The 21,412-nt window shown below is 34.8% G+C and overlaps 1 long non-coding RNA gene across 1 annotated transcript in view; it reads left to right on the top strand.

The window, feature by feature from the left end:
• The first annotated feature begins 217 nt into the window (after positions 1–217).
• Positions 218–21,412, top strand: part of LOC149550623 (uncharacterized) — a 72,872-nt gene continuing 51,677 nt past the window's right edge. Inside the window, exons 1-2 of the long non-coding RNA XR_016354537.1 lie at positions 218–561; positions 1,620–1,825. This is a non-coding gene — a long non-coding RNA (uncharacterized LOC149550623). The remainder of the gene's footprint in view (positions 562–1,619; positions 1,826–21,412) is intronic.

The following is a 21,412-nucleotide window of genomic DNA, read 5'->3' as shown; positions in this document are numbered from 1 at the left end:
CTTCTTAATTTCTTTCTTTAAATGCTAAAAATAACATTTACACAATTAAGCTCAAAAATATATTGAGCTTCATGACTCCATTAACAAAAACAAAAACCTAAACTAGATTCTTCGATAATCTTATTCCAGCATTTCATTGGCATCATATCTTCGTCTCCATACCGAAAAGCTTAATGTGTACTTAAGGAAAGCTAATTGAGAACATGTGGACAGAATGTTGCAATCGGGATGGCTAAAGAATGTACTAAGATCTGTGAATGTAAATAGAAAAGAGTGTGTTCAGCTGGTGTAGCCACACGAATAACTGCAACTGCCACGAGCCCGCCATGCCAGAACGTGTGCTTCACAGCAGCATTCAAACGAGTGGCTTATAAAACCCATTCAAATGTTCCTTTTGCCCATTTTGGATGTATATATATGTCTGCAAGTTCACTGTTGTAGTTATACCATACCTGTCTTTGAAGCCTAATTTGTTTTGGGAGAGGTTTGATTGTAGTCTATTAATTTGAAAGTTAGGGTATTTATACCTAAATCAACCAACACTACATTATAGAAGCCAAGGTACCAGCTGACCATTTTGTTATTATTATGTGTTTTATATAGAAGAAGAGGATTCTCACAGTTGTAGCGTATGCTATTTCCAAGCAGGCTTCTAATTTTTTATAAGACAAAAGTTTGTTATTGTTAATGTATTAATTTGGAAGAATTCTTTTTGGGTTAAACTGCTTAGATCGTTTGAATTCCTGAAGTTTGATTTCTCTGCATATAAATCAAGCACCATCTATGCTATATTATAGAAACTAATCAAAGGTGCTTATAGGAGAGGAGATGTCACAATTGTAGCACATAATTAACTGCTGTGGCATACTTACTAAAACAAGTTATGATTCTTTTTGTTTGGAAGAAATTAGTTTTAGAAGATAGAGTTTTCAAAGAATCCAACAGTTAAGGCAGTTTAGGTTGGGCATTCTTCATTCATATGATACCATAAAAGTCATTCAAAAATTTTAATTGCTATTTTGTTGTATATAACAGAAATATCATTAATATATAGTTTAGTTTTAGATGTTATTGAGATGAAATTTGGTTTAACATTATATGTTATATTTTGATTTGTTTTTATGGTCTGGACTTCTTAGGCATCATACGTTAAGGCAGCATTATACACTTAGACTTGATTCATAGATCAAAAATATTAAATAGTCAAAATTAACTTATTTTTCTAAGTTATTTCATTTTAAATATTGATTTGTTTTTATAGTTTGTTTGAGATCACATTCATAGTTGTCTTATTGCAAAAACAGTCACTTTATAAATAGATCAAAATCAATCTGAGTGCATTTATAAATTATACAGTTTTTAATAGAAATGTGTTCATTTGTTTAGATTTATATGGCGGAATCTTCTATATATTGCCTAGACTATTTTATCTCGCTTCATTTACCCGTGTTGTGACTTTGATGCCCATTAATTTGCAAGAACTTTTCGAGCTAGACAATTCCAAAACAGTTTAGGGTTTCCGTACAATTACGTCCTCAGACTATGACGTTTTCTCATTGCTTATGTTTATATGTTGTATTTTAAGGATTAGTGAGACAATATATTATTTGAATCTTCAGGTTGAAAGAGATGTTGAAGTTGAAGAGAATGCTGTATGATGATGTGTGTGGAATGGAGGAATGTTGGAAGAGTCATGGGGATGATGACGATGATGACGACGACGACGATCCTCCTGACGTGGCACCTGCAGCTTCACTACACTCCTCAGCTCAACTCAACGAATTTACTCCAATACCAATATCTATGTACTCTGGACCAAATACAGGTACCGTGAAGTTCATCTGTTTCATATAAATGCAGCTACAATCTCTAACCAATATGAATAGCATTGATTGGTATAGAGAAATCTTGCTTCACGAGCAAGTCTTTCTTTTCCAGTGTTAGGGGGAAAAAGAAAAATGTTCTCAATCCTTATAAGGGACAAGTTATTAATATTTAACAATTTTAGAATTATAGATGTTGGATTTTCAATTATATATGTGGTTTGAATAATTTTCTATGCTTTCTTATCTGAATGGAAGAAGTTAGAGAAGAGAAATAAAATGATAAATAACATGTTAATTTTAATAAATAGAATTAATATTAAGAAAAGAAAATATAAAATTATTTTATTCATTTTTCATCACCATATAAAATATTTATAATTGTTATAGATTAACCAATTTCTTACAAATAATAACTTCCTTGATATCACACTAAATCAATTGACAAAAAAATAGTGTTTATAAAGAAAGTGGAGAGAAGATTTACAAATAATACGTTGTTTTAACACATTTACGGTTTATATATTGAGTCTTATTCAAACTTTAGTTAAGACTAATGTTAACACTTCCCCTTAAAGAATAATTGGATTTTGATGGACTTGTGACATATGAGAGAATGTATTACTAATAACAAAAAATGGAGTATGGATAAACTATTCTTTAAAAAATATTTTTAGGACTACTAAAACATTTTCAAGCAACTCCCCAACTACAACAACACTCACATAGCTATTATCCAAGTTCACATCATTTGCACATGAAATGTCTCCTTGCTCTTGTAAAGGTATGATGTTGAACTTATGTTATGTGTTGCATACACGTCCCTACTTTTTGTTCGCAAAAAGTTGGGTCCCCTCTTTTCTTTTTTAGGCTTACCTTATTTGGGGTAAGTCCCTCTAGTTGGTTTCATTTTCGATCTTTTGATTTCCTTATCCTTGTCTAGATACATGACCCCTTTTGTGTGGGAGAAGGAAGTAGAGATTCCCAACCCCAAGGTCGAAAGTCTGTGGTCTTTGCAAAAGGTACTCTCAAATTAGGAAAGAACTTATTCTCGCATGTCTTTAGGGTGGGGGAGCAATTTATGTGGTCTTAAGGCTAGATGCATGACAACGTTCATCAATCGAAGGCAAGCAGAATTAGTGCACCCTTTTAGCTATCATGATCAATATGTATTTAAGACATGTAAAGGGATTAATTGTCACTTTTTTCAATATTCACAATTATGCTTTGCAAGTAAAGTTGTCGCTTTGGTCGTCACATTGTCTGAAAGTTGTTTTGTTGCTCAAAGCCCATGAAGTGGCCTTCTTAGGGCCAAGCTAGTTATGATTCATGTGCAAATAAAGATGGATTTTTGGATTGTGATACTCTTTGTTTTGGCATCCCAGGTTGGTGGTTTAGTTCCATCCTTTGTTGTGTTTCATTGCGTTTGTAGGTCATGTTCCCTAGTTCCTTTTGCAAGGTCCTCTTTTCTTTCTCTTGTTTTGTTCCTTTGTTTTTGGTCTCTTTCATTGCTTCGATATGGTTTTCTTTTCTTTTGCAAGTGTGCAACTCTTTTTTTGGTCGAGTTTGCATGTGTGTTCATCCTTATGTTGTTTGTCATTTGGGCGGAGCTACTTTGGCTTCACCCTTGGTGCATCATTCGTTTTGGTGGTGCGAGGTCTATTCCCTTGGTTTTTATGAGTGCTTGCCCTATTGAAGGTTGGTCTCCACCATCTGGGTACTCTCTAACTTACCCTATTTTGGTCCTAGTTTAGTTTTGTGAGTGAAGTCTCACTAGGTCTGTTTTTCTCTACTCGACCATGGAAGTTTATAGGTGTGCCTCCATGAGTGCCTGGGATTTGTTTTTTTTTTGGCTTTGAAAGATGAAAAGTATAGACATTTTGTCACTATTAAATGTACACGTGCAACCTCAGCCTTGGTAACATGAGCAACAACTTGCTTGGCATTGTGCCAGTGGCTCTATAACATTTAGGTGGAGGTAGGCAATGACTTTTCATTTCTCTCACTTACCTAGATGCAACATTCCTCAAGTCAAGCACCTTGCATCATTCGTGATGTATAGTATTTCAAATTTTGAATGATTCTCACATCAAAAAGTACCTAGCATTTAACAGTCCAATGTGTCATGCGAGTGGATGTTTGTTGGTAAAAAAATTTGTCACTTAGAAAATACGAGATTTAGCCCAATGGATTGTGTGGTAAATCAATTTCTCCAATAGCTGGATAGGCCCTTGATATTCGGCCTTCCTCTGCATTTAGAGGGGCAGCGCCCTCATAAGATAATTTTTTAAATTTTCAATAAAGATGATTAGAACTTAAAATATAAAAAGGAAACTATTGATAGTGAATGCACCACACAAAATCAATGTTTCCATAAAATCAATGTAAACTATTAATGAAAAAAATCAAGAACTATGCTTGAGAGCTATTACTGACACAATGTTGATTTGATAATTCATGAGCATTTGCACGGTACCATGGAAAACACCCACTACAAAGAAAGAATCAAAATTTCAACATTTCATATATGTAGAAAGAGAACACAATGTGTACTTTATTTCTTAGCACCAAGAACATAAAAAATGACAGATTACAAGAACAACAATTGTATGCACCTTTGAAAAATTGCCTTGTTATATTGAGATTTAGAAATTTATAGCTATTCTAGCATAACCAATTTTTGGAGTTTGTAACCACTCAAAAAGTTAGAGTTTGGACTACCGCAAGATGGTTCATAACCAACACTAACTTTTACAAAGTGCAAGTTAAAATTTTAACCTATGAGTGACAATGTCACTTTCACAAAACAAAAAACCAAAAATGCAATTTATTAATAAGCATGTGTTCGGTCTTGTTGAGTATCGATGATTTAGCTTTATTTGATTTCTCAAATCTCTTACTTTGTCATGATGATGAAATCATAATTCACTAGATAGTTGGATTAATAATCTCTCTGCCATAATATGTTCATCTTCATTTGTCATCAATCAACCTTTCAATGTGCCATGGGCTAGAGCATTATGTCAAACAGTTTGTGTACCCAGTAAATGTTTACATTAGATTAAACCTTGCGGGAGGCGGGTATTAGCAAGCTGCATATTTTTATTTTCATGCTGAGAAGGAGACACGAGAACGGAGGATAGTGGATATATTTGATAAGTTTACTTCACATTTGAAGTTGCACTGACTTCAGAGGTTCTAAGAGCTCCTTATCAATTCAATTTCGTGCATACCCTGCAATCATTTTGTTTCTCTCTTTGTGATGATGGCTTCCCAATGTGTTATATCCATAGTAGTGATGCATTATTTTTAATGGTAACCGCATTACATATACCAATAAAGGCACTTCAAACTCTACACTTGGCGTATTGTCAAACAGATCACATTCCAATCAATGTTGTCATTCCAAGAGTCTACACCTATAGCCTGTATTGGCTTGAAATAATAATGTCAATAGTTCGCATGCTTGTGTATGTTTGATAGAACCATTATCATATTGGGCTCGTGTACCTTGCTTTTCACATTTTCTACTGCATATTGGGAAGTTGTCTTGATTCTCACACTGCTGCTACCAAATGGCTCATGTGTATTATCTTGGCCCTCAAAGTCATGGCTTTGTGAGGAGAGGATTTAACCAAACAATTTGGGTGCATTTGGCTGTGGCTTGATTTTCTCTTGTTACACCTATCAATTACATTTGTTGGAGAATTATTATCAAATAGTTCATGTGCCTCACCTATGACCTTTCTTGTGAATGCCACTGATCTCCATTAGAAGCCGCGAGCTAGAGAAGTGAAAGAGAATATTACCAACGTTATGCACTTTGCCCATGCTTTTGAACAGATCACGTATTTTGTATATGCTTTGGATCTACCACCATTTTGAATGTTGCAGGTTGGAGGACTAGGAGAAGCTAGTCAAATAGATTGTGTGCCTTGACAATGGTGATCAACTTATATTTGCGGCTAGAAGACTTGGGTGTATGGCGAGCTATCCATCCTTGAGTGCAACTAGTTGATCATCTCTATCATGGAAATTTCGACTACAAGATTGTGCAATAATAACATTTATTTGGCTATCCAATTCAATCAAGTATGTTGCATGATAATGGTATTATCAACAACTCTACTCTATGAATCTCTTGAAAACATTATTTATCAAAGCTGATTGGTTTGAGAAATCTTGTCAAAAAGGTGCAGCCTGCATATGTTATGAATGTACTTAGTAACCATTGGTTTCTCCTACACTATGAATGACATTTCATTCTCTTGAAAATAGGAGTTCAGGTTGGGTTCTTGAAATCTCTAGGTTAAGATTAGCGCAAAAAGTTAGAGTACGCAGAGAGAGAGGATTTTTAGTATGTGGAGAGAGGTATCCAAATCCAAACTTCTTTCTACAAGTTGTAGTATGTAGAGAAAGGTAGTACGGGGAGAGAGAAGGTTTTAGTATGTGGAGAGAGAAAAGTATGGGGAGAGAGAAGATTTTTAAAATAGGTGGGAATTAACCTCTCTCTTTGAAATTAATTTAATTAACTCTCCCTTTAAAATATATGGGTAACAGCTGGCTCTATCTGGGGACAAGGACTATGTAGGACACTGAATAAACCCAAAGTTAAGAAATAGCAGTGCTTTATCAAAAGGGCTATAGAGTCACCCAAAAAGGAGATAAAATATGAAAAGGGACTAGGCACGCCAAAACTTAACCAAACAAAAGGGAGGCAAAGGCACAACAAGAACTCCTAACTAACATATGTACATGGTAGGAAACCCCTACCTCTGATAGCTCTAGCTCCAAATGATTTATGCAAACCCATTAACTGGCTAGGAAAAATATATGCCATGGTCCCTTAATAGGTGACAACTCCCCCTGAATCATGAACTTGAATGTAGGTTTGCTCTTGGATTCTGAATTCTTGATTCCTAACATGCTCCATTGCTTTGAACAAGGAAATGTATCCAAATAACCATGCCTCATTAAAAATCTTTGACTTTACGATCTAACCTTCTTCTTGTCGCATGTCATCAATTCTTTCATCTTGAAAGAATTATGGAATTAGATTCTCAAGCTTTTGAATGTATCTCTAATCTTCTCCTCTATTTTGCAAGCCCTCTACTTGAATTTCTAGTGATTGGTCATCATAAAGTCCTGAACTCATTTTTAACACCAGACATTCTTTCTTTTCCATGGGGATTATTGTGTTTGTATTCTCTATGAAATTATTCCAATATGAATGCACATCCTCTAATGAGTTTATCTGATCAGGAGAATTGATCATCGATTGATATTAATGTGAGGGAAATTCTTTTAAAAGAGCATCATCATCTATGCCTTTATCCTCACATTTTTCAATCATTATATCACAACACATTTCTTCAAAGCTAAGTATTTCTCTAGTGCAAGGTACCATCACAATGTTTTCTATGTAGTAGTCTCCACTTGTGAACTTGAATGCTTCAAATTTAGGTTTCATGCATGAGGAAGAGTGAGAGCTTGATGTGTCATCTTCTTTTACTTGAGGCCTATATTTAATTCCCATTTCCATCAATGCCTATTATTAAATTTTCATCAATGTTTTCACAAACTTGGTTCATTGATTTTGCCTAATGACCATCTTCACAAAATGGGAAAGCTTCATATTCCACTTGCATGTAACTTTGAAAAGGATTTCTCTTGAAAATGCTCTTCTACTCTTTTGATGATCATACCACTTTCTAAAAACTCCTCAACATACTCAAAAGTAAAGACTTCAATCTCAGGAGTTAATGAATATGTCAGTGAGATTTTACTTGAGGTTATTTCTTTATCAGTGGTAATGGTAGAATATTATTAAAAATATTCTAAAGAATTGACTTCAACAATAGAGTTCTCATCATTAATGATTAAAGGTGAATGAATAGGAAGGTCTTCTCCACAGAGGAAGTCATTGTCTAAAGCATTGAGGCACCAAGTAGGAATAAAAGTAGCATGAAATTCACCTTGATCCACGTTTCCCTCATCTTTAATCATATGTTGTGTAGTTCCTAGAGAAACATTTGATATTTCTTTTTCTTTCTCATTAGGATAGAGATGATTGAATATGTTTTCCTAGATTTTGAAATCTTCACAGTGATGCCCTAATACATTAGCAAACCCTTCTCCTATAGACCCCATTTCTTGACCCTCTCCTTGATTAGACATAGAATCCCCTTCTTCTTTCATGCATGAAGATTTAGATGAGTCCTTTCTAACATTTGGATTGAGAGATATTTTGTTACCAAGAAAATAATTCTTGCATGGGTCTTCTTTCTAAATCTCCCTTAGTGTTTGAAGTAAAGAAGGATGTATTTTGTGAGGATCTAGGCATACATTACCATAGAAGCTTTTTCAAAACTCAACCTGATTAAGATCAATGGAAGTTTTATATTGAAGAGCAATAGGTGTAGGCATTGGGCTACTTTTTTTACCACCATTATCCATCCTTGATTCACATGAATTATTTTTATGATCAAGGTCTTCCTTATAATAACATGTGGAACTTCTTTCTGAAAATGATTTTGGTTTGTGAGAGAAAAATTGATCATCTCTACCTTCTTCTTCATCTATCTTTTGCAATGTTTGGAGCAAAGATGGATGGATCTTTTTTGGATCTAGTTTCCATCCACCATAGAAACTCTTAAAAAAGATAGCAATGCTCAGGATCAATAAAAATCTGATTTTGTTGAGAGACATTCCCATTATTCTTCATTGTTGATTTAGATGAAAGGCATTTTTCAAAAACATCTTTATCCTTATATGTTGAACCTCTTTCAAATAAAGAATCATGATAATGAGAAAGATACCCATAATCCTTTCCATCATCTCCTTCAATCTTTAGAAAAAATTGCAGCAAGTAGGGATGAAACATTCTAGAATCTAGCCTCCTGCCGCCATAGAAATTCTTTTAGAATTCAACTTGAAGAGGCTCATCAGGAATCTGCTTCTTGGGATATGAAAAGTATTCATCATCATTAATTGCAATAGATTTCCACAATCCATGATTTTTCTACTTTCTTAGCTCTCTCTTTAACATCCTGATGATGGATCATAGAGTATGATCCAAAATGTTGACGCTAAAAAATCTTACACAATCTTACCCAAAAGCTCGAATACAGAATTCATCATCATTGTCACTATCATTGTCACTTTCAACATTTCTCTTTTACCAAACCATGTTTTGAATTTGAACCTTAGATAGAATCGCTAATATTCAATCTTCTAAATAGAGTCACCAACCTTCATTCAAGGGAAGGTACCTTATCAACCATGTTAATGGTTATTGTTCACTTGGTCTTGGATGTGGCCAAGATTTTGCCTGTTTCTTCTTGGAATAACAACTATTCTTTCAAAAACCATAACATTTTGACCAATAGGAGGTCTTCGCAAGATTTCCCCAAATTCCTCTTCTTCTTCTAGAACTTGATTCACCTAATGGTATTGTTGAGCACTTCATCTATACCTCAAGGCTGGAGTGTTAAAATTTGAAATAATATCTTCTTGTGTGTCTTGGAAGCCAAGATTCAGTTGTAGCACTAGAAACACATTCTCATGTGGCAATATGATTTTGCTTCATTATAGGCGACTAAATAATCTTTCTTGTTCAAATCCCTAGTAGAGTCACCAAAAATCTGTTGCTAAACAGATTTGTCACTTAAAAAAATATGCGATTTAGCCCAATGAAGTTTGTGGCAAATTGATTTCTCCAATAGTTGGATAGGCCCTTGATATATGGCCTTCCTCTATATTTAGAGGGGCAGCTTCCTTGTAAGATTATTTTTTTTATTTTTCAATAACGATGATTAGAACTTAGAATATAAAATGGAAACCATTGATAGCGAATGCACCACACGACATCAATGTTTCTATAAAATCAATGTAAACTGTTAATGAAAATAATCTTGAGAGCTATCACTAACACAATGCTAATTTGATAATTCATGAACATTTGCACAATATTGTGGAAAACACTCACTACAAAGAAAGAATCAACATTTCAACTTTTCAAATATGTAGAAAGAGAGAACACAAAGTGTACTTTCTTTATTTCTTAGCACTAGTAAAGAACATAAGAAATGACTGATTACAAGAACAATAATTGTATGCACTTTCCAAAAATTGCCTTGTTATCAAAACATAAGTTTTTCCTGTCTCCAAGTCCAAAAAGTTCCATATTAAATTGAGATTCAAAAATTTATAGCTATTCTAGCATAACCAATTTTTTAGGTTTGTAACCACTCAAAAAGTTAGAGTTTGGACTACTGCAAGATGGTTTGTAACCAACACTAACTTTTACAAAGTGCAAGTTAAAATTTTAACCTATGAGTGACAATGTCATTTTCACCAAATAAAAACCCAAAAATACAATTTATTGATAAGCATGTATTTGGTGAGTATCGATGATTCAGCTTCATTTGATTTCTCAAATCTCATACTTTGTCATGATGATGAAATGATAATTCACTGCATACTTGGATTACTAATCTTTCTGCCATAAAATGTTCCTCTTCATTTGTCATCAATCAATCTTTGAATGTGTTGTGGGCTAGAGCATTTTGTCAAACAATTTGCATACCCAGTAAATGTAAATTAGATTAAACCTTGCGGTAGGAGGGTATTAGCAAGCAACATATTTTTATTTTCATGCTAAGAAGGAGACATGAGAAAGGAGGATAGTGGATATATTTGATAAGTTTACTTCACATTTGAAGTTGCACTAACTTCAGAGGTTCTAAGAGATCCTTATCAATTCAATTTTGTGCATGCCCTACAATCATTTTGTTTCTCTCTTTGTGATGATGGCTTTCCAATGTATTATATCCAATAGTAGTGATGCATTCTTTATAATGGTAACCGCATTACATATACCCATAAAGGCACTTCAAACTCTACACTAGGTATATTTTCAAATAGATCACATTCCAACCAATGTTGTCATTCCAAGAGTTTACACCTACAGCCTATATTGATTTGAAATAATAATGTCAACAGTTTGCATGCTTGTGTATGTTTGATAGAACCGTTATCATCTTGGAATCATGTACCTTGCTTTTCACATTTGCTACTACATATTGGGAAGTTGCCTTGACTCTCACACTGCTACTACCAAATGGCTCACATGTCTTATCTTGTCCCTCAAAGTCATGGTTTTGTGAGGAGAGGATTTAACCAAACAATTTGGGTGCATTTGGCTATGGCTTGATTTTCTCTTGTTACACCTGTCAATTACATTTGTTGGAGAATTATTATCAAATAGTTTATGTGCCTCACCTCTGACCTTTCCTGTGAATACCATTGATCTCCATTGGAAGCTGTGAGCTGGAGAAGTGAAAGAGAATATTGCCAACGTTATGCACTTTTCCCATGCTTTTGAAAAGATTAGGTATTTATCTATACTCTAGATCTACCACCATTTTGAATGCCATAAGTTGGAGGATGAGGAGAAGCTAGTCAAATAGATTGTATGCCTTGACAATGGTGATCAACTTATATTTGCAACTAGAAGATTTGGATGTATGGTGAGCTATCCATCCTTGAGTGCAACTAGTTTATCATCTCTATCATGGAAATTTTGACTATAGGATTGTGCAATAATAAAATTTATTTGGTTGTCCAATTGAGTCAAGTATGTTGTCATAATGGTATTATCAACAACTCTACTTCATGAATATCTTGAAAACATTATTTATCAAAGTTGATTGGTTTGAGAAATCTTGTCAAAAGGGTGCACCTTGCATATGTTATGAATGTACTTATTAACCATCTGCTTCTCCTGCATTGTGAATGACATTTCAGTCTCTTGAAAATAGGAGGTCAGGTTGGGTTCTTGAAATCTCCAGGTTAAGATTAGGGAAAAAAGTTAGAGTAGGTAGAGAGAGAGAGATGATTTTTAGTACGTGGAGAGAGGTATCCAAATTTGAACTTCTTTCTAGAAGTTTTAGTACATAAAGGGAGGTAGTATGGGGAGAGAGAAGGTTTTAGTACATGCAGAGAGGTAGTACAGGGAGAGAGAAAAGTATGGGGAGAGAATATTTTTAAAATAGGTGGGAATTAACCTCTCTCTCTCTCTAGAATTAATTTAATTAACTGTCCCTCTAAAATATCAAGGTAACAATGTTGAATAATGGTCTTGTCAATCATACAAGGACAACTCAGCATCATGACCCACACCATCGAAAGTCTTGCTCGGGAAATGTGCATTTTTAGGTTTCTAAAATAAGAGAAAATGATATAATTTTGGGTTTTGAAAAATGTATACAATTTTTTTTGACATTCATAAAATTCTAGGTTCATAGGATTTGGGGAATTCTTCACCTCATTACCAATAAGATACAATTTTCATGTTCCCAAGGTATGGCTTCCAACTACCCTTTTCTTTGTCATTTGTCAATTGCTATACTTATTCAAAATTTTAGGTTCTACTTGCCTTCTCTGTGTAGCACAATTATCCTTTTAGAAGGATGGGAAGGAAAATAACCTCTTAAATCCTAGAGACCTTAAAACCTAAGTAAATAAATAACTTTTGGAAAGAGGAAATAAATGTCTGGTCTCTATAAGAACTAATGGATATTGGCTTTGGAGGACCGAAAACATTATTCAAGTATCATGGCTGTAAAAGAGGGATGCAAATTCCTAGAAAGGTAGGGCACCTAATAAAAAGGTAAACCTCTAGACAAAGGTGGGAAGATGATTCCTTGATGGGTCTAGGTTAGCTAGATCCTGAGATCCAAACCATGGAAGGATTAGCACATGAGACAAGGTTTCCCTAGAATGGAAGCCCTAGAGGCAATAGGCTAGCAAAGGGAAGGGTGCTTGCATGATTGGTACTCTGTAAAGATGGATCTAAAATGCTTATCTTCCTAGCTCAATGAGGCTTCCCCATACACTTTTGACCCTTTCGGTGTCATGAGGTGGGAGGGTATGCAACAAGGACTTCCCTACACACAAGATTTTTGGCACATGGAAATATTTGTTGCCACCTTCAATACCTGCTCAATACTAATTTCATTTGATTTTGGAGGCACCACAACTCGATAAAACATAAACCCAAGTCAGATTCCTTTTCCTCATCACTTGGTCAGGTGAACTTGCATTATGTGGTTGTCGATAGTCAGTATCTCATGCTCCAAGTTCTTTGAAATTCATTCCTTCTAATGGCTAAACAAATGCACATGAAATCCTTCCAAACCGTTCCTTTAGTCATTGATGTGGCTGATAGATTTATCAATTATGCAATAGGATATTAATGATGGAAGATAAATAGTACCCTTTTGTCAACTACATGTTTCCCTACGTACCTGTTGCATTTAAGGTTGTCAGAGGAGTGGAGTGTTCTTATTAATCTACGGGTTCCTTGAAGAGATATATGATAGAGACATGATAGAAAAGGTGTGTAAAGATCGGCATTTATGGACCAGATTTTCCTTGGGAAATCCCTTCCCTCATTCCATACTTCTTTCTATCCTCCTTTCATGGCTTTTTAAGTGTAATTTCCTTGTCCACAAGATTGTTTTGCATGAAGATGGTAGTAGATTTAGTAAATCTTGAAAATAAAGGAGCTAGGTGAATTAGTTAGGGCAAGAAGTTAGTTTCCCACCTAGTACCATTGATAGTAGTCTACAAATAAGAAGACTGCCAATTGTTCTTGGGTTGGTCAAATTGATAATTTTATCTTCCATTTCATTCTAACAACATTATTATTAATGAAGCAGTACCACCCTTTCCTTTCGCAATTTGGCTTCCTTGGATCTTTCATTAGACCATTGCTTGTTGGTATTTTAAATTGTTATTAGGATAGAGGAATCCTAGAATGCTTGTTGTGGGATTCATTTATCTCTAAATGTAGTGAGATATTTCTATTTTTTTATTATTATCTTCCATGGCTTGGATAAAACTAAATGATCTTGCTTACTTCAGTAATATTTCATTTGCAACACTTAGCAATGTTAGATTGATTGATCAAGCATGTATTGTTGATAATAATAGTGCAAACATAGACTATAGGTAGATTAAATCTTTAACTTTTTAGGTTCTTTATTATTTTCATTTGCTTTTAGTATCCCATTTGGTCCCATCTTACATGAAATTTTCCCAACCTAGTTCACATGGTTCCCTGCCAAAATCCTATGCACATAAAGACTCATTGAAGACTACTTTCCTTCTTATAAATATAGTCACCACCTTATCCAAATTTTCCTATTCCTTTCATTATTTTGACCTAATCTACAAGAGCTTGTGAGTTGAGAGTTCCCCTTTCTTCTCTTTCAAGGAGTATTGGTTGAACAATCTAGTTCGGTGGCAATTTTTACTCTGTCAGTAGTGTATGAAATAAATTTATATCAAAAGATGAATGGTGCTAGAAGGAGGGCCTATTGAGCCTTTCTATGGGTTGCTTCCATTGCATCAATGAGTCTTGGCATTGTTTGATCCTATGTAGTGTAAGAATTGGCCTAGGAAAGTTCAAGTTCATCTACTTCATCTAATTTTGGCTTCAAATTTGAAGAACTTAACTAGTTTCCACTTGAATGATAGTTTAGTAAGTATCATAGCCCCAAAACTTTGCACTAACTCATCTCTTTCTCTATGACAAGCCTTCGGCAATTTTTTTCATCAACTATCCTCACAAAGTTTGTAGAACTCAGTCTTATAGTCCAAAATAAGCAAAAAATAAGAAGAAGAATAAGAAGGGTAAGGTTGGCAGGCCTCAACCTACAATCACTATTCAGAGTGTAATTATGTCTCAATTACCACCTAGGACAATGGCTATTCCATAGTAGTTAGCATTTATTGTGGGATAGTTATCACCTTTAACAACTTTCCCTATGATGCATGACCTACCGTCCCATCCTAAGAAACTTTTCCCAAAATATGAACATTTGAGTTCTCGGACGATGAAAGAACATGTCTAGGCATTCAAGGATGCTTTGGTCTAAAATAATGTAGAACATGAAGATGTTTCTTGTCACACGTTTCCAATGACCCTCAGTCCCAATGAGTTGAATTGGTATTTCAATCTCCTCGCTAATTCCGTTAGTAGATGGGTTGATATGGAGAAAACCTTCGTCCCAACATTCTAGTTTGGGAACAACCCTACCTTATGCCATCATCAGTTTATTGGTTTCCAAAAGGAACCAAATGAGCCTTTTCCATTATTTAATAACTAGTTCCAATATTCTTAAAGTGGTGTTTGGATGTTTTTTCTCCCACATTAGAACTGGCCCTAAGGACTTATTTAGATGTTAACCCTCGAGTTGTGTCCACTTTCATCATACAAACCATACCCCAAGAAAATTGGGATACCCTGGCTAAAGTTTACGCCTTGGCCTTGGAAGTCTCCATGCAACTTACAAACTTCTCTTTTGACACTTGACCAAGTATGCCATGTGAATCCCAATCCAGAGTAGCTCCTCATCTAGATAGCTATAACACACTTCCCATGGTGGGATTACTAACTTATCCCACCTCCCATTATATTTATGCACCACATGCCATTACTACTCCAACTCCACAATATCCCCATTGGGATCAACAAATGATACCTTCGATACTCAAGACTTCATTCTCTACTTTGACCCCACAAGTCACCCCATCATACAAATTCCTTTCCTTTTTTATCCATTAGCCTGAGTGTGGAAAACCCCACTATCCATGTTGTCTCACTAGGCATGCATGTACAGTCTCCCTAACCACTTCATCAAATCACACATCTTGCAACTGATATAGAATCCTTCTAGAGGATTTTCACTAGTATGCTAATGACATGAGCTAGTTGAAAATAGACAAGACTACAACAATAAACCAATAATCTACTATCTTTCATAGGCAAAGAGGTTCTTACAACTCTGGCCCCCATACTAATAATTATGCTAATTATAATCAATAGCTAGGTAACCGATAATAGAACAACACATTAAATAATGGAGGAGTTCCCCTAGGTTAGCCAAATAACCAGGGTGCTACAGGACCTAGTCATACTACTCTCGTGGTAGAATTTTATCCTTTGACCAAGTGGTGTCAATTGTGTTACCATGCTTTTTGATACCCACATTCTAAACTTCCAAGCTAACTCTACAAAGTAAATTCTGGTTCGTTTTTAATTGCTAACGATATTTTATGAACTATGACCTGTGACGAAGATAGAATTGTGAAGTTATGTTGAAGTCAAACCATCAAATTTAGAATTTCAACTTCAACTTCAACTTCAATATCGAATTTGCAGAAGGCTGAATTATCAATACATTCCAAGGTGCAGTATATCCATATGAAGTTGAACTCAAACTTGAACCAAAGATTTTAAAGTTCAACTCCAACTTCAAGCTTGAGTTTGCAAAATCAAGGCCCAAACATTTAGGTTTAGTGATTCAAGTTTCATAAGCTCAGGCATTTAGAAATGTAATTTTGCAGTCAGCCCATCGACTCAAATGCATGGATTTGGTTCCATGCCAAAGACATGTTGCTATTACTCGAGAGTTCCTAAGTTGAAGTTGAAGTTGAACCTTCGGGACACTTCAACTTCAAATTCAAATTTCAACAAGGTTCATGGTTCAAGGTCCAGGAATTCAGTTCAACTTTTAGTTCAAAGTCCAAAATTGGGTCAGTTCAAGTTCAAAAATCTCAAGCTCTAAGTTTGAATGGCTCAATTACCAATGCATTCCAAGATGAAAATAATGGTGATTTCTCATTTTAGTGTGAGGAATATTTTAGTGAGGAATCAAATTTCAGCCATGCTCAATTTAATGGGGGAAATTAAAATGGGACTCTCAAAATACAAGGGTGCTCTCCTATGCTAAAGATATTATGACCCATGTCCTACCAAATGTTGAGAGTATAAATAAAATGATAATAACCAGCATGAATTTTTCACCATCTATTAGTTTATAAAGTTGGAATAGTAAAAACTGGTTTTTCTTATAGTAATTTGAACATAGATTTTCTACAATTAGAAAAATCAGTCCCGGTTTGGGGGCCATAACTTTTTATCCCATTGTTGGATTTTGCTCAATTTTTGATATGTTGTAGAAAAGCAAGTTTTCTAAATCTTCACTACAGAAATCTTCAAAATTTGGCCAAGGTCAAAAGTTACGATGGACTGTATGCAGGTCTCTCAACATACCAACAAATACAAATGTACTAAAGTCAGAAAAATAGTCATGTTGTGAGGTCCACAGCTTTTAATCTGACTATTGGATTGAGCTAAATTTTGGATATGTTTGAGAAAATCTAATTATCTAAATTCTCTCCAAGCCATTTTATAAAATTCATCATGGATCAAAATTTATGATTGTTTAAGTGCAACAGTATATCAATGACAGTCACAAGATCATGACAACAATTTGTTACCAACATATGCCACCTGTCCAAGAATGCACATGGGATTCATTTTAATTTTGGTAAATATATTTTTTATAATGTATGAAACTTTAAAATGGATCAACTATTAAATATTCTAAAGTGGTAGGAAGAATATTATTCTCGAGAATGATTAAAATGATTTTCAAGAAATGATTACTAGAACCGAAATGCAAGTGAAAGTTATTATTTATTGTGAAGATTTCTACACAATGGGGGTTCTTCTCTTCACCAGTAGTTTTGCAGCTACAAGAAAGGCAGAATATATTTTTATGTGCAGTGATTGTAACAAGGAGGAATAGAAGTGTTATTTTTTATTTTTCTATAACTTGACTGTAATGACAGAGATAAAATGACATTGTTATTGTTTTGTTATGCATCTGAAATAAAAGAGAGTTTCATATATTAGATTCTAAAGTCTAAATATGATTTTCTTGGATTGAAAATGGTTATACAGTCATTTCTTTCGTGTTATAGGTGCAATTTTGCATTGTCATTCATATTCAATATAATAAAATAATGTTTCTTTACACTTCCCCTATGATATGAAAGACTGGATAGATGGTCATGTGGTTGTTTGTTCATTTTTCTCTCCTCATTGTCTAGTTTATAAATCTTATAATTGTATTTATCCCATAGTGATGGGTAAATGCTAGAAAGCCTTTGTGTCTTCTGGTGAAAGACATAACCAGCTATTTAAATTCTTTGAATATCTTTCTAAGAGGGTGCTATACCTCTCAATTTAGAAGAAAGCTATCAATTTCATGATAGTATTTCCAATAGTTAGTGGAAATTGTTCTTCTATTTGGACATTTTGAGTCACTCTTTGTATTTAATTTTGAAGGGACAAATTTGTTTACTAACAAATTTTTGGTAACTCTACTAGGGAAAGAAAATGAAGTTCCAGTGCTTTCTTTTCTTGGACATCTAAAGGTTACCTCCTTGAGGACAAGGGTTGGTGACTCTAATCTATTTGGTAAAAGAAGTCCAGTACAAACATGGCCTTGACTATGATTCAATCATGGCATCCGCATTTTGGTCCTTTTGGTCTGCCTCATTTCACACTCATGCTCGTCGAATCAAAGAAATATTTTCCTGAGTATGCTAGAAGAAGAAATCAAGATTTAGATAGCCACATTCGAGCATTCAATAAAACTTGTGGAATTCTTGGTGTTTTGAAAGAAGATGTGTATGTTCATCTATTTGTTAAATCTCTTGTTGATGATGTTCCTATTTGGTTTCAGCATTTGGAAGATGGGTGCATCACTGGCTAGGGTGTGCTAGAAAATAAATTTCTTGCGAGATTTAAACTAGCCATCAATGTAGGCTCCCTATTGTGCCAACTCTTCAAAATTCAGATGAAGAGGATGAAGAGATGAGAAGCTTTGTGGATAGATTCAATCAGACCTTGACAAAGATTCCAAAAGTTGATCAGCCCAATCAAGCTAATTTATTATCAATCTTTATTGCAGTATTGCATCTAGACATCAAATTTCATCTGAAAAGGAGTAAGATACTTGACCTTGAAATTGCTAAGAGAGAGGCTATTAAAATTGAAGATTATTTAGTTTTATCTGGTTGGTTTCAAAAAGACAACATTGCAAAAGTCTCAGTTCCAGATTTTAAATTAAAAGATGAACATATAAGTGATAAATCTTCAGAGAAAGAGTTTGCCTCTATGAAGAGCAGTATCATTTGGAGGAAAAACCCAAAATGAAAAGGCTTGTCCTCAAAATAGAAAGACCAGCATCCTCTATTTCTAATTGCCAAATTACATCAGTCTTTGGTGCAAAGGATTTGGTAATGCCTCCTTCATTTGAAAGCAATCCTCACCATACAATGGGATCATATCACCTGCATGTCGAATATGATAATGATGATTCTCAAGAAGTCACACCTGAAGAAAACAATTCCTCTAATTTGATAGTGAGCTGTTGTTCACACATTGAGGATAATAAAGATCATTCCCAATCATATGATCTAAGTATGCCCCTTACAGAGAAAGAGCCAACTAAAGATGAGTTGAATGCAAGTTTACTAATGGATACCTCTCACCCCATCTTTGAATCTTCTCCTGTTGAATTTCCTCATGTAGTTTCAGCCATCAACATTAATCAAGAAGCCATGCCAAATTAGTATGAAAAAGGAAAGATTCACGAGGAAAGATTGAAAGGAATCTTTCAAGGTGATGGAGAGGTAGAATATGAAGCCTTTTTGTTTCATTTCCCTTCTTCTCGAGAAGAATGGTTAGAACTTGACACACAAAAGGACTTCTACACTCCTATGATGTGTTCAAAAACTAATTTGCAGCCTAAGGTTAGACCCTAGTCGGGTAGTCTTCATGAATCAAAGGAAATCACACTCACTCGTGACAACAAAGGTTCCCAAATGGAAGAACCTCTCACATGCTTGAGTAAAGAAGACACTCTCCAAACAATGGATGGATCCACAAGTGAGACAAAAACAAAGTTTGAAGAGTTGGACGATAGATGGACTTGGAGTGAGCTTAACCCGCTATACCTACCAACGGGGTTTTATGAAGATGTAATATCAGAGAAAATCCTCTTTTCCAAATATAAGAATCATCTTATGGTGGGAAGGATTATTTATCTCCCCTTGGAATAGAGAATACTAAAACAAATATATTGCAAGGAGAGCCACAAAGACCATTGAAGGTTTTAGAAAACACATTATCTCACATTGAAGAAGTGTTGTCCTACTTTCTGTAAGCAAGCAAGGAAGGAGTTTCTCTAATGAAAACTCCAAGTATAAGCCTTTCAAACTCCTTTTATTTAGATACAGAGTTTTCAAACTTATTAGTAGCAAAAGATGATGAACTTATCCTGACTAAGGTTGACCCTATGCTTGAAAAAGCTCACTCCTATCTTGAAGGTGTTTTCAATTCTAAAAAACCTCTTGTTGGTGCTGGTTCAAAGGGTATGCATACTAAAAATGACATAATCCCTACCTTGAAAAATTTAGAGCAAGTTTTGTTTCACTATTTTCCAAATGGAAGTGTTGGGTTGTGGCATGCTGGCACAACTCGCTATTCAGGAAAGGTTCTTTCTTCTCACAACCAGTGAATGACTTTGTGTAATTTTTTCCCTTGGCTCTAGTCTAGTGGTGAGTTCTTCTCACCTATGTACATTTGTAAATACTTTTTCTCTTTGAGTTTTTGGTGGTGTTTAGTGTAGTTGTTTGGTTGTTGTGTTGTTGGTTGCTTTGGTTGTTTTGGTGTTGTCCCCTATTCTCTCTCTCTGCAAGCAGCCCCCTTTCATTGTTCCCATGACTCTATTGTCCAATGGCTAGGCACTAGTCTTTACCATAGATTGTTGGATTCTTTGTGTCCCTCACAGCCCACATCCCTAGTCAGAGCCAGTTGTTACCATGCTTTTTGATACCCACATTCTAAACTTCCAAGCTAACTCTACAAAGCAAATTTTGGTTGGTTTTTAATTGTTGATGATAGTTTATGAACTATGACTTGTGAAAAAGATAGAATTGTGAAGTTATGTTAAAGTTGAACCATCAAATTTAGAATTTCAACTTCATCTTCAACTTCAATATTAGATTTGCAAAAGGTTGAATTGTCAATACATTCCAAGGTGCAGTATATCTGTATGAAGTTGAACTCAAACTTGAACCAAAGATTTTAAAGTTCAACTTAAATTTCAAGCTCGAGTTTGTAGAATCAAGGCCCAAACAATTAGGTTCAGTGATTCAAGTTTCATAAGCTAAACATTTAGAAATGTAATTTTGCAGTCAACCCACCGACTCAAATGTATGGATTTGGTTCCATGCCGAAGGCATGTTGCTATTACTTGAGAGTTCCTAAGTTGAAGTTGAAGTTGAACCTTCGGATCACTTCAACTTCAAGTTCAAAGTTCAGCAAGGTTCATGGTACAAGGTCCAAGAATTCAATTCAACTTTTAGTTCGAAGTCCAAAATTGACTCAGTTCAAGTTCAAAAAAATCAAGCTCTAAGTCTGAAGGGCTCAATTACCATTGCATTCCAAGATGAAAACAATGGTAATTTCTCATTTTAGTGTGAGGAATATTTTAGTGAGGAATCAGATTTCAGCCATGCTAAATTTAACAGGGGAAATTAAAATGGGACTCTCAAAATACAAGGGTGCTCTCCTATGCTAAAGATATTATGACTCATGTCCTGCCAAATGCGGAGAACATAAATAAAATGATAATAACCAGCATGAATTGTTTGCCATCTAT

The sequence above is a fragment of the Cupressus sempervirens genome, chromosome 7 (genome assembly GCF_028749045.1).
Source record: "Cupressus sempervirens isolate cs-2001-9-10 chromosome 7, ASM2874904v1, whole genome shotgun sequence".
NCBI classification, from domain to species: Eukaryota; Viridiplantae; Streptophyta; class Pinopsida; order Cupressales; family Cupressaceae; genus Cupressus; species Cupressus sempervirens.
Note: the sequence above shows the minus strand (reverse complement) of the source record. Positions and strands in the feature narration are given on the sequence as shown.